The sequence below is a fragment of the Dioscorea cayenensis genome, chromosome 7, assembly GCF_009730915.1.
Source record: "Dioscorea cayenensis subsp. rotundata cultivar TDr96_F1 chromosome 7, TDr96_F1_v2_PseudoChromosome.rev07_lg8_w22 25.fasta, whole genome shotgun sequence".
NCBI classification, from domain to species: domain Eukaryota; kingdom Viridiplantae; phylum Streptophyta; class Magnoliopsida; order Dioscoreales; family Dioscoreaceae; genus Dioscorea; species Dioscorea cayenensis.
In genome coordinates, this window is record NC_052477.1 from 9,095,360 (window position 1) to 9,108,463 (window position 13,104).

The window sequence follows — 13,104 nt, forward strand, 5'->3', positions numbered from 1 at the left end:
AATACAAGAAGTATATAATTATATTAACTCTTATATTCTTTTAATTTTCATTTTAATGATTTTTTTTATGTAGTAAAAGTTTGCCTTTGATGTTTGAAAAGGAAGGAAAAAACTAATTTTGGTCATATGAAAGCTTTAGATCGAGATTATGGACACCAAATGAAGAAAAAAAAAATATTTTGACTCAAAAATAAATTATCATAATCGGTAAAAGATAAACCTAAGCATGTTACTTTGAATGATTGGAAGTATTTGGTTACTCTTTGAAGTGATACAACATTTCAGGTTAGTACAATTAATCTAGTTACTTGTTTTGTTATTGTAATATAAGTATATTGTTTATTAAGTGAACTTGTTTTTCTTTTTTATAGAAAAGATGCAGGGAGAATAAGAGAAATAGGGAGAAGTGACCAATGCCTCCATACATGGTAGCCGAAAGTTATACGTGGCTAAGACATTAAATAGTATGAACAACATAATAATCCTTTTTTTGATTTGTTTGTTGAGTTGATTGTAAATAAAATTAAGATTCATATACATTTATTATAATGTTGAAGATTTTTCATAGCATTAATAGAATAATGTTTTAGTATGTTGTTTGAATTTATTTTTCTTTTTAATTGTAGAAATGCCTTTTATAGACAAAAGAAATAGGAAAGGTGCCTTCTCTTGTTGAAGTTTGGCTTGAATCTTGAAAAAGAAAGAGAGACAAAGAAATTGATCCATCTCAAAATGTCATCGTGAATATTATTTTTTATACTAATTTTCTACTAATACCCTTTCCTATATATATTTTCTAATATGGAATAACTAATTAATCGTTATCCCATAAAAATTGTATGCACAATTTGATCAATTGAAGAAACAACAAGAACAAGGCAAATTTCATTAGTGATTAGCAAATCTTTTAAAAAGTACTTGGATATAAAAAATGGTTATGTACGAGCATCTTGGTGTTATACCATTAAAATTTGAACTTATGAAACAAGTGGAAGCAACTAAAAAAAGAAGCAAATGAGCAAGTTGAAATAACTAAAAGAGAAGCAAATGCACGAGTGGAGGCAATGGAAAAGCAAATGAATGAAAAAAGCAAAGACGAATATAGATCGGAAAAAGAAAATGAAAATGTACTTATTTCATCTCCATGCTCCACAAATGTAAGAATAGACATTCAATTTTTTACAACTTTAGATTTTATAAATGTTATTAATGTTAGTGATGGAGACTTCTTTTGTAATAGTTATTATATGCTTCCTATTTCATTAATCTATGAGTTTAATTTAGTATTAATTTTGTTTTTCTATATTTTTATATAATTATTCTTACTTCATTATTTTCACCAAATTAGGTGATAGCTATGAATTTATTAACCTTCATTATGCTCAAAATTTTTTTAAAAAACTATATTGTAAAACTATTCAATTTGTAGCAAATAATTTTAATATTTAGATTAGCTAAAAATATAAGGTAATTACTACCTTTTGTTTATTTCGAAGCAAAGTATTTTTGCAACAAATTGGTATTATTATCACAAAATATTTTACTATATAGTTACAAATCTACTTTACCCTAAACAATTAAGTGAATATTTTGTTACAAATCTACTATTTCATAGCAAAAATATCTTAATATATAGTTATAATTAATTTGTTTCGAAGCTAAAGCACTATATTATAAGCCACATTATAATAACTACAGCAAATGAATATTTAATTTAGCTACGGACTTATAAAATTTATAGTTAAAATATTAAATATTTGTGACAATAGTTTCACTGTGGCAAGTAAATTAAACTTTTAGCCACATACATCTTAACCCCAAGCACACGCAATGGAGCTGTAGACAGTCAAGTTAAATCCAATCTACGAAATAATTTGATCTCTGGATAGCATTGTTGTGGTAGAGCCGTTTATCATTACGATAGGTGTCAAGTGGAAGTGCAGTGATGTATGCAGCTAAGGCATCCTAACAGACTGAGAGATTTGAACCGTTGCAACTAAGATCAATTTTGCAATATATATGAGACCTAGTTTTTGCATGTTGTTGTCTTTCGATATGCACAATAACCCAAATCGAATTCTTTTTTGCTTTTTGGGGATGAAAATGAGTCATTTCACTTCGAAATTTAGCTTGTCTTTTGATCATTGTGTTCAAGTTGTTGTTTGAACCATTTTGAACAAGTTTGACCAAGTTGACCTGTCAAAAGTCATTGTGACTGTTGACCAAGCTTGTTTTCATTACTTTTTGATTGTTTTAATTACTCTTTGAAGTTGAATGATTATTTATAGTTTTGGAATTCTAGAAGCTCCATTGTGTTGAAGCTTTCATTTTTATCCATTGTGTGAGAGAAAGCTTTAAGTTTGTTAATGTTTTCTTAACCCTTACCTAGTTTTCATGCTTTTCTCCTCCTGGTTTTTTGTCCTTCTTCTTTTCTTGAGTTAAGCTCAAGTTTAAAGGAAGCTACCCAATCTTGCAAGCAAATATTAGTGGTAAACATATTTGATGCCTTGTTCTATTGTATTTTCATTCTTTTGTTTGATTCTTTGTATGGTTTGGTTACACATCTTGATCTTAAAACAAAATCCTTTTGATTATTCAAGCTTTGTGGTATGTTCACTTTATTAATTGAAGGGTAGAACACTTGCAAACTTCCTTAATTTTGTACCTTTGAGCATGCTTGTATTTTCATTAGGGTTTATATTATTTAGTTTTTCATTGAATTCTTGTTTATTGGCCCCTTGAAAGTGGGGCACACTTTGGTATGATGTTCATTCCAAATTTGGTTGTAAACTAGACCAAATTCATGCCCAAATTATCAATAAAAAATCGGTGTTACTATAGCCATAATGGAATTACTGTAGATTTGAGAGTTTGTTTTTGGTACTGTAGCTATCGCTCTTTGGCGCATGCTGTTTTGCCATCTTTGAAGATAGGGTTATAATCCTCATCGAGTTATCATTCTACCATCTTAAGTGTAGGTTGCATTTCTTAGTTTTTGACATCTAAGTTGATTCAGTTAATTTGTTGCTATTGATTTCCATTTCCATATTGTATTCTTATGTTCAATATTTGGAATGCTTTCATATTTGTAGGAGGAGAGTCTTCGAGCAAAGGCAAGGCTTTGGAGGGAGCTTGCCCGCATGTTGGGATTCATTTGTGAGTGAATTTGTGTTGTTAAACACATAATTGAGTAGGATTTGAATGATAACTAATGGGAGTATTTACATTTGTGCATGGTTTTGGAATATGATTCTAATCTTGTGGTGATATAACTCATGTTTGTTTGATGTATTTTAATCCTTCCTTCTTCTTCTTCTTCTTCTTTTTGTGAAAAGAGAGGTTATATTATTGAAAATGTGGTATTTCTTGGGTAGGGAAAGCCTTGTGATTTATGAAATTGTTGTGTAAATGTTTTCATGTGATTTGATGGTGACATACTTTGTGCGATTCCTTGCAGTGGAGATTCCCACGGCTGGCCTGTAGAGGTAGCGTGGTTGACCATTATATTACCCATATCAAGAGACACGTAGAGAGCCTGAATGGAATAAATACTGACTGAGACACTTGGTGCCACCACACGTGGTTCTCGGAGGCTAATGCCAAGAAGGACTATTTAATTTTTTCTGTTACTCTTAAAATTAACCTTGGCGGGTTCAAAACCCTAATTGCGGCCACAATTAGGGTGAATGTTCTTTGAGGCTAGCCCGATGGGTTTTCAAAAGAATGATTTGTGGTGGAATATGAATTTTCAACATGATTATCTTTTTCTTGCTTTGTTTTTGAAAGTTTATTAGTTATTTGCTATGACTTTAATCATTCTTATTGGTTTCATTCTGATTCAATTCAAATTATGTGGCTTATTCACTTACTGAGCAATAGCATTACTCATCACACTTCTCTTCCCCTCCTTAGGTTGAGTAGTGTGTGCGGCTTTTCCTTGTGTTGGGCGACTGCATGTGTGTTGTTTTGCGTTGGGTCTGTACATTTTTTGGGGCATATTGTGTTTTAAACATCATTGTATAGATTGGATCTGTTAAATTGTATATTTGAGATGTATATATCATTTTGTGTACTTGTCACATTTTGGTATATATATCTATCCACTGTGTTCTATCCAACTTTTGGTCTAGTGTATTCCCTTATCGGTTTGCTTAGGTTCTTTTGCCAGCCTTGAGCTAATTCAAGAAGATGTTGTTCACCTCACTTAGATTAATGTTGCGGTTGTCCCTTGCCTGATCGTAAGTCGGGACGTGACAATATATATCATTATAATGTAGCTAAAGCAATCAATTATTTGCTACCAGGTTATGTTTACATGAAAAAATATTCTAATCTTTTAGACATGAAAAAAAATTTGTAGCAAAACATATTAATTGAAAAGTCATAAAATATGTGGCTAATTTTTAGCTATGGTAGTTCTTGTTGTGAGATCTATCTTTGAAATTAAAGTGTTAAGCTACAGAATTTTGTACCTTTAGCTACAATTTCTTCCATAGCTATACATATAGAATGTTGTAGTGTATTTGGAGCTATTCTTGACCCACTAATTAAGTTGCCAATGTTGGTGTATTTTTATGGGAATGTTGAGAGTGATCCTGCTAAATGCCAAGAGAAGGTGTCACTTGTGAGGACAAAGCTATACAAGCTTTTTTGAGCATTACTCTAATGCTAATAAGTCAAGTCCTTCACAACCACAATTTTTATTATTATTATTATTATTATTATTATTATTATTATTATTATTATTATTATTATTATTATCAATATCCTACATCTACACAAAGTAGTGGAGGAATTAAAAGGAAAGGTAAAAGAATCTTTGATGTAAGTGTTCTAACACTTTCTTTTTCTTTTTGTGTAAATTTTATTTCTCTCATTTGTTTATATTTTTTTTATGAGAACAAGTCCAAATTTTTAATTATAGGAAATTAAAGCATTTGAGAGCCAATCAGTTACAAATGCTGGGAAATCTTAATTGGATCTTTATTTGGAGGAGGCAAAGCTTGAATTTGCATATTATGAAGATTTAGATGCTTTGGAGTACTGGAGGAATCATAGGCATTGGTTCCCAACCCTTGCATCAATGGCAAGTGATGTCTTAGCTATAACTATAACAAGTATTACATCTGAATCCGCTTTTTCTATTGGTGCTCGTGTGCTCAATAAGTACAAAAGTCGTACCTTTTCTGAAAAACTACAAGCTCTTAATTGCACTCAAAATTGGTTGCATGTTTATAATATTGATAATTTCACTTACAAATTATTATTTACATTTCTTGCTTAGTTGAATTTTGAAATATTGGTTTATTTAAATGTAATTTTTAACTAACCTATATATTTGTATTTTTTTTTATGTAGGTAATGAAAATGGAGTAAATGTTAAAACAGTTGTATCCGGTGAGGGATCAAACATTATTGAGATCATTGATGAAAATATAAGGGAATGAGGGGATGGGGAAGAAGAAGGTTTTGAAGATGCGATGATTGATTAATTTAATTTAATTTTTTTTATTGTTGTATGCCTTAAGAGGGAGAGGGTGTCACACCCACCCCTTCTATCGAATTGAATGTGTCACCAATCAGTTAAAACCCCATTTTAACTTTAATCAAACACCACTTAGTAACAACAACCATGTACTATAAAGGTATAATACCCTAATTGGTTCCTCTACTCAGAAATGCTCCCGACTAGTCGCTCTACTTTTGAAAATGTGCCCACTTAGACAGAAATGCTCACAACTAGTTTCTCTACTTTTGAAAATATGACTAAGTGGAGGGACTAAGTGGGCCCATTTTCAAAAATAGAGGGACTAGTTGGGAGTATTTCTCTCTAAGTTGGCATATTTTCAAATGTAGAGAGATTAGTCGAGAGCATTTCTGTGTAGAGGGACCAAAAGGGAAGAGAGAGAAAAGTAGAGGGACCAATTAGGGTAGGTAACCAATACACAAGAGTACAAGTCTAATGACAGACACAAATAATAATTAAAGATTTTTATCGCGGTTACAAGTGCTACATGACCACACAAAAGGACAAGTAAAAGGGGATTGTCTACCACCATAGGTCAAATCCTATCTGGCTCTATACTCATACAGGCGATCTAGTGAGATCCTGCTCCTGCAACTGTAACACATATCAATTGATTGATAGTGGTTATTTAATTTCATATAAAAAATATAAAATATACAAAACTCAATTGCTCGAACTTTTGCTTAGCCTCTTAGTGTAAATACAATATACGTATCATAACAAAGCCAATAGCATAAAGTATAACCGATGAAAGCCATAACTAGGAAAACATAAATAAAAAACAGGGCTAGTAAAAATAATCTCAGTCTTAATCGTTATCATAGTTAAGTCCAAATCCGCCAAGGCCTCTTTATAACTATTTATATATATATACTCACATAAAATACTATTCATGCCCACATTGGCATTGGCTGCTTAGTTCACTCATGTGGTGACCCAAGATGCCTCAGTTCATATAGAGGCATCCCTCCTGTCCATCGGGGACTCTCCGAGCCACCCCAAATGGAATCCACTTTCCCCCGGTCATCCACATCACCTCTTAAATAGGTCGGCTAGTGGGTAAACCCCTTACTGCAGTAGGCCTAGCTTTAGCTCACCACCATCACCACAAAAGAGTTATGTAACTCAAGAATATTAGCAAGTAGCTATGCATGACATCGAAATCTTTGCCGCTATAGCTTTTCACCAAAAGTATATCTCAAGGAAGAAAATATTTCATTTGCCAGTCAACAATTTCAAAGTCAAGACATACATAACCATTAAAATAACTATCTTAAATAAATAATTAAATCATATATATAGATATTTGCCACATTTGAAACTACATATAGTTATTCAAAAAAGGATGTATTAATATGATTGCTATGGCATAACAAACTTCAAATAAAAGGAAGTACATCATTGCCATAGGAAAACAATTTGCAAATTAAAATATACATAAGTACCCATTAACAAAATAAATTAGTAGACATAATATAATAAAACAATTAAAGAAATTATTTCAAAATAGTAGCCATTAAACAATTATTTCAAAATAGTAACCTCTACCAACTCACCTGGTCTCCCTTGAATCTCTTGCTAAACCTGGAACTCTCTCTGGAGTTTGAACGCCACCTAATAAGAGAATGGAATAAAATAAATACAATAGACTAATGACAGAAGTGAACAAAAAAAAATACATGAAAAATAATTGAATCTCTAATTAAGCCCATTCACTCGAACAGGCTCAAACCTGACCTTGCATAATCAAACTGACCTCCAAATTGCACTTAAACCAACTCAATTTGGACTAAACCCTTGTCAGCCAATTTGAACTAACCTCAATTTCACTAAACCAAGTTCAATCGAACTAGTTTAAATTGAACCAATTTGAAATCCTGAACGGAGTGGTTCAATCAAACCAACCCTAATTGAACCCTCTTAATCCAATTGGATTGAACCAACTTGAATTCAACACAACTCAATTACACATTGGGTATAAATCAAATCAATCCTCCATTGGTTGCACCAAACCAATTCTTTAACCTCATTCAAACCCAAATGAACCCAACCTACTTCAACTTGGTTAGCCAAACCAAACTCTAAATCCATTTTGATGAACTCAACTAACTCAATTTGGCTAAGCTCACCCAACTCAATTAGGCCAAGCTCAACCATCACCAAACACTTAACACATCTTAATTTCTAACCATCATCATCATCATCATCATCATCATCAACCATTTCAAGCATGGCCCAACCCAAAAATACATGTATTTTTAAAAGAAATTGAAACACCAATCATCTACAACAACAAACCATGCTTTTGCTACTCAAATCCAAAGCAAATCTAACAAAAATATGCTAGATTTCCACAATGTTTCTCTAAACTTTTAACCAAGCATAATGCATCGTCTAAGCCAATTATTCAAAAACTCACCTCAACGAAAGCATGGAGAATAAGGGAGGGACTTGGTGCCATGAAGAAAGAAGGTTAATGCGCCGACAACGATGAAGGAGATGAAGATGGTGAGGTTGAGATTTTCTCTAACTTTTAAGCTTAAGGATGTCATTAAGGAGCTAAAGAAGGATTAGAAGCTTGAAGAGTTTTCTAACTCTAACGGCAATTTAAATGGTTTCTCAGGTCGAAAGAAACTCTTAAGTTTGGTCCAAAACCTAAAGTTGATAGGGTTCACTGTCAGTCCATGCTAGGAAAAAATTTTACAAAAGTTCCCTGAAAATTCACAAATGGTCCCTTAATCATAACTCAACCTTTTAGAAAGCTCCCTGTCAACTTCCCTCTCAGTCCTCAGTATCCAAAAATACTTCAAGTCTAATCCTCCTATTTACTTGTGAACCCAAAATCTTCTATTAACTCTCACATTCAGGTCCTTGTGCTTTCCACTTCAGTTCCTCAATAGAACTACTCCACAGAATAGCCTCACTGCAACTTATGATAATACCCTGAACAATTTCCATCAGGCATCCAAAGGTTTAGGGTATTACAGAAAGGGATGAAGAACATTTTAATGAAGTGATATTTTAGTAAACATTGTAATAGTAATGGATATTTTTAACTCGATTTTGATAAACATTGATGTTATATGTCCTTTTAGCTGAATTCTCGTTATGTTTTTAACTTGGAGCATTTTTAGTTGAATAACTTTGGGATTTTTGATGGTTGAAGTTAGAGCTTGCAAGGGGACAAATGTGTGGATGTTGTTAGGGATCTTATATATTCTGCATGTGCAATTAGGGGTGGCAATTTTTGACACGACACGTTTACATGACACGACACGACACGGCCTTAGGAGGGTTTGGGTTTGGGTTAAACGGGTTATTGTCATAAACGAGTCGACACGTATATGACACGGTTAACCCGTTTAATGTGAATGGATAAACGTGTCGCGTGTCATAAACGGGGCGGGTTAACCGTGTCATAAACGGGTCCCCGTTTATGACCCGTGAGAATAATTCAATTAATTTATTATTTTTATTTTAAATTCTAAGAAAATCAAAACCCCAAGTATTAATAATTTAGTATTAGTAAATAATTAATAAATTTGTAAACATTAACTATTAAATAAATTTACCGGTAATTATGCATTTTATTGGTGAATATAACATTTTAATAGTATTGATTTTAAATATTTTTGAAAATGTTTTACAAGAGCCTATGTAACTATGTAAGTACTAAGTATTAATAAATTAAATTATTATTTTATAAATATAAAACAATGAATATAAAACATAAATAAATTATTTAACTGAATCCTTATTCACATGGACAATTAGACATAATAAAAGCTAATTATAATTACGTGGCCCAATAAAAAGATTGGAAGTTTGGAACTTGGAACTTGGAACCCATCTCTCCAATACTGCACAAACAATGAGACATCAGAGAAACAAAAAATTCAAAACTCTACATAAATGTGTATAAAGTGATTCTTAAAAAGGAAAAGAAAGAAAAGACTTGATGGAAAAGACATTTGGAAATTGAAAGTATGGAACCCATCTGGCCATCTCCAGTCTCCACTCACGTGACTCACTGATGAATTCCTTCAGGCTTCAATGTCTCCCTCTTTTCCTCAGTTCTCCCAAAACCCTAGCACCGCACACCACTCTTCGATCGCCATCCTCACCTCCTCCTTCATAACCTCGCCCTCGATCCTGAACATGCCAACATCCGCAGCAGCCTCGAAAAATCCATCAACCTGGTAGATCTTCATTCTTTCTCCTGCAAGACTACTCCAATCCTCCATCCGATTGTAGTTTATTGCCCTCTTTTTCATCTCATTCTTTGCTGGATTTCTTGAGCCAATCGGTGAGTATAAAGCCCTATCTTTCATATTTAATTTTTTTGCGAGGATATCATGGAAGAAGTCATTACTCTTTTTAACATGCTTATTTTTCGAAATTTTTGTAGGCGTAATGTCTTCAAGTCCATATGTTGGTGAAATTGATGGTTCTCATATAAATATTGATGAGGAGGATGATGATTTGGAGGAAATGCCTCATCCTGGAGAGCCAACAACAACAAAAAAAAAAGTGTCTCGCAAAAGAAGGTTTACTTCAGTGGTGTGGAACCATTTTGATCTTCTACCAGAGCAACTAGATAAGAAGAAGAGATGCAAATGCAATCATTGTGGAGTAACCTACATTGCTGACTCAAAATATGGGACAGGAAACATGAAGCGACACATCTCCACTTGTGTTAGAAAAGATATCCGCGATGTAGGTCAGTTACTAATTAGCTCTGGATCTATGTCTTTATTTGGTAATAAGTTTGATGCTGAAACCTTCAGAGATTTGTTAACGGGTGCCATTATTATGCATGATCTACCTTTTCAATTTATGGAGTTTGAAGGAATTAGAGCTGTTTTGACATATTTGAAACCTGATTTGAATATTGTTACTAGAAATACTTGTAAGGCTGATTGTCTAAAGATGTTTAAAAGGGAAAAACAGAATATCAAAAATATGCTAGCAGTGTCACCTGGAAGGATTTGTTTGACTTCAGATTGTTGGTCATCTTTAACTACTGATGGTTACATATGTTTGACTGCTCACTTTGTTGATAAGAATTGGGTTTTGCATAATAGAATTTTGAACTTCTGTTATATGCCACCTCCTCATAATGGGATATCATTATCTGAAAAAATTCATAGTTTTCTATGTGATTGGGGGATTGATTTAAGAGTTTTCACATTGACATTGGACAATGCTTCCGCAAATGATACTTGTGCTACTTTGTTGAAGACTCAATTACTTAACAAAAATGGACTTGTATATGGTGGAAAGTATTTTCATATGCGTTGTTGGGCTCATATTATGAATTTAGTGGTTCAAGATGGGCTGAAATGCATAGATCCTTGTGTCACTAAAATTCGTGAATGTGTTAAGTATGTGAAAGGCTCTCAAGTTAGAAAGCAAAAGTTTCTTGAATGTGTTGCTCATAGTTCTCTTGATAGCAAGAAAGGATTAAGGCAAGATGTCACTACTCGATGGAACTCAACTTACATCATGCTTGAAAGTGCCATTTATTATCGTCGTGCATTCATGCATTTAGAATTGAGTGATTCAAACTTCAAGCATTGTCGTTCAAGAGATGAATGGGAGAAAGTGGAGAAAATTAAAAAAATTTTAGCTCTATTTTATGCCATTACCAATCTATTCTCCGGTTCAAAGTATCCAACTACAAACATGTATTTTCCTTTAGTTGTGACCGCTTATTTGAAAATGAAAGACGAGGTGGATGGCTTTGATGAGTGCATGAGTTCTATGGTTGTTGTGATGCTTGAAAATTTTCAGAAATATTGGGATGATTTCAATAAGTTACTAGCCATGGCTATTATTATGGATCCTCGATATAAGTTTCATTTTGTGGATTGGAGCTATAAAATGATATATGGTGTGGATATGGGAAAAGCTAAGGTGGAAGAATTGCGAGGGGTTCTTAAGTCTCTTTTTGATCATTATGTGGATGTATCTCCGTTGGCATCAATTAGATCAACCAATTTAGCTCTAACAACTCATAATGCTTCAGAAACTTGCTCCGATAATACTTCAGAAGATTTGATGAAGGTACTTATAATTTTTTTGTACTGTATTTTATTTTAATATGGATGTGAATCTGAATTGTTAAATCTTAATGTCTATGTGAAATCTGAATTTTTTCATATATACTTTTGCATGTCTATGTCCATGTCTTTAGCTTTCTTCATGACCTCTTAATATGCATCTTTGTTAAATCTTAATGTCCATGTCTTTTGCTACTAACTATGGCCTCTTAATGTGCATCTTTGTTATCTTAATGTCCATGTGAAATCGGAATTTTTTTCATATATACTTTTGCATGTCCATGTCTTTAGCTTTCTTCATGACCTCTTAATGTGCATCTTTGTTAAATCTTAATGTCCATGTGAAATCTGAATTAAGAAATCCATGTGTATTAACTATGGCCACTTAATGTGCATCTTTGTTAAATCTTAATGTCCATGTCTTTTGCTACTAACTATGGCCTCTTAATGTGCATCTTTGTTATCTTAATGTTCATGTGAAATCTGAATTTTTTCATATATACTTTTGCATGTCCATGTCTTTAGCTTTCTTCATGACCTCTTAATGTGCATCTTTGTTAAATTTTAATGTCCATGTGAAATATGAATTAAGAAATCCATGTGTATTAACTATGGCCACTTAATGTGCATCTTTGTTAAATCTTAATGTCCATGTGAACTAAAGAGTGAAGGTACTTACTAATATTATTATCATACTATATTTTATTTGAATTTATATGTGAATGTGAATAGAAATCTGAATTGTTTTTTAAAAAATTTTGTAAGATGTTTGATGCTGCTACTAGTGATGAGACTACTCCGCACAAGTGCGAACTTGAACTATACTTAGATGAACCGAGATTGGATAGGAAGATTGAACTTGATGTGTTGAAATATTGGAAAGGGAATGAATTTCGGTATCCTAGTGTTGCATCTATGGCTCGTGATATTCTCATGATTCCTATCATGACTGTTGCTTCTGAAAGCACATTTAGTACTGGAGGAAGGATTCTTGACCAATATAGAAGTGCACTAAAGCCTGATGTGGTTGAAGCATTGGTTTGTACTCGAGATTGGATATATGGATTAAAAGGTATTATATATGTTTTATTTAATTTAGTGTTATTTCAATATAATTTTCATATATTTTTTTGTTATCTATTTATTGTTTTTGTAGATGTTTTTGCAAAAATGAGGGTGGAGGAATTGGAAACCATGGTAGAGCTTAATCCCAACGACAAAGCAGAATGTCCATCATCTTCTACTTCGGTGCATTTGGATAAATAACTTAGCTTATTATTTTTGTAATGGATTGTTTTTAATTTAGACAAGTAAAAACAATATGTATCTTTATATTTCTATGTTTTTATGTTGTTTGGCTATTTTTTTTATCACATATGAATTAATGGATTTAATGATGTTTAAGTATTTTATGTTTAATGTTAGTTTGGATTTTTAAAAAAATGTTTTTGATTAAATATTAGGTGTCACGTAACCGTGCATCAATGGGTGTGGGCGTGTAAACGGCCGTGTTGT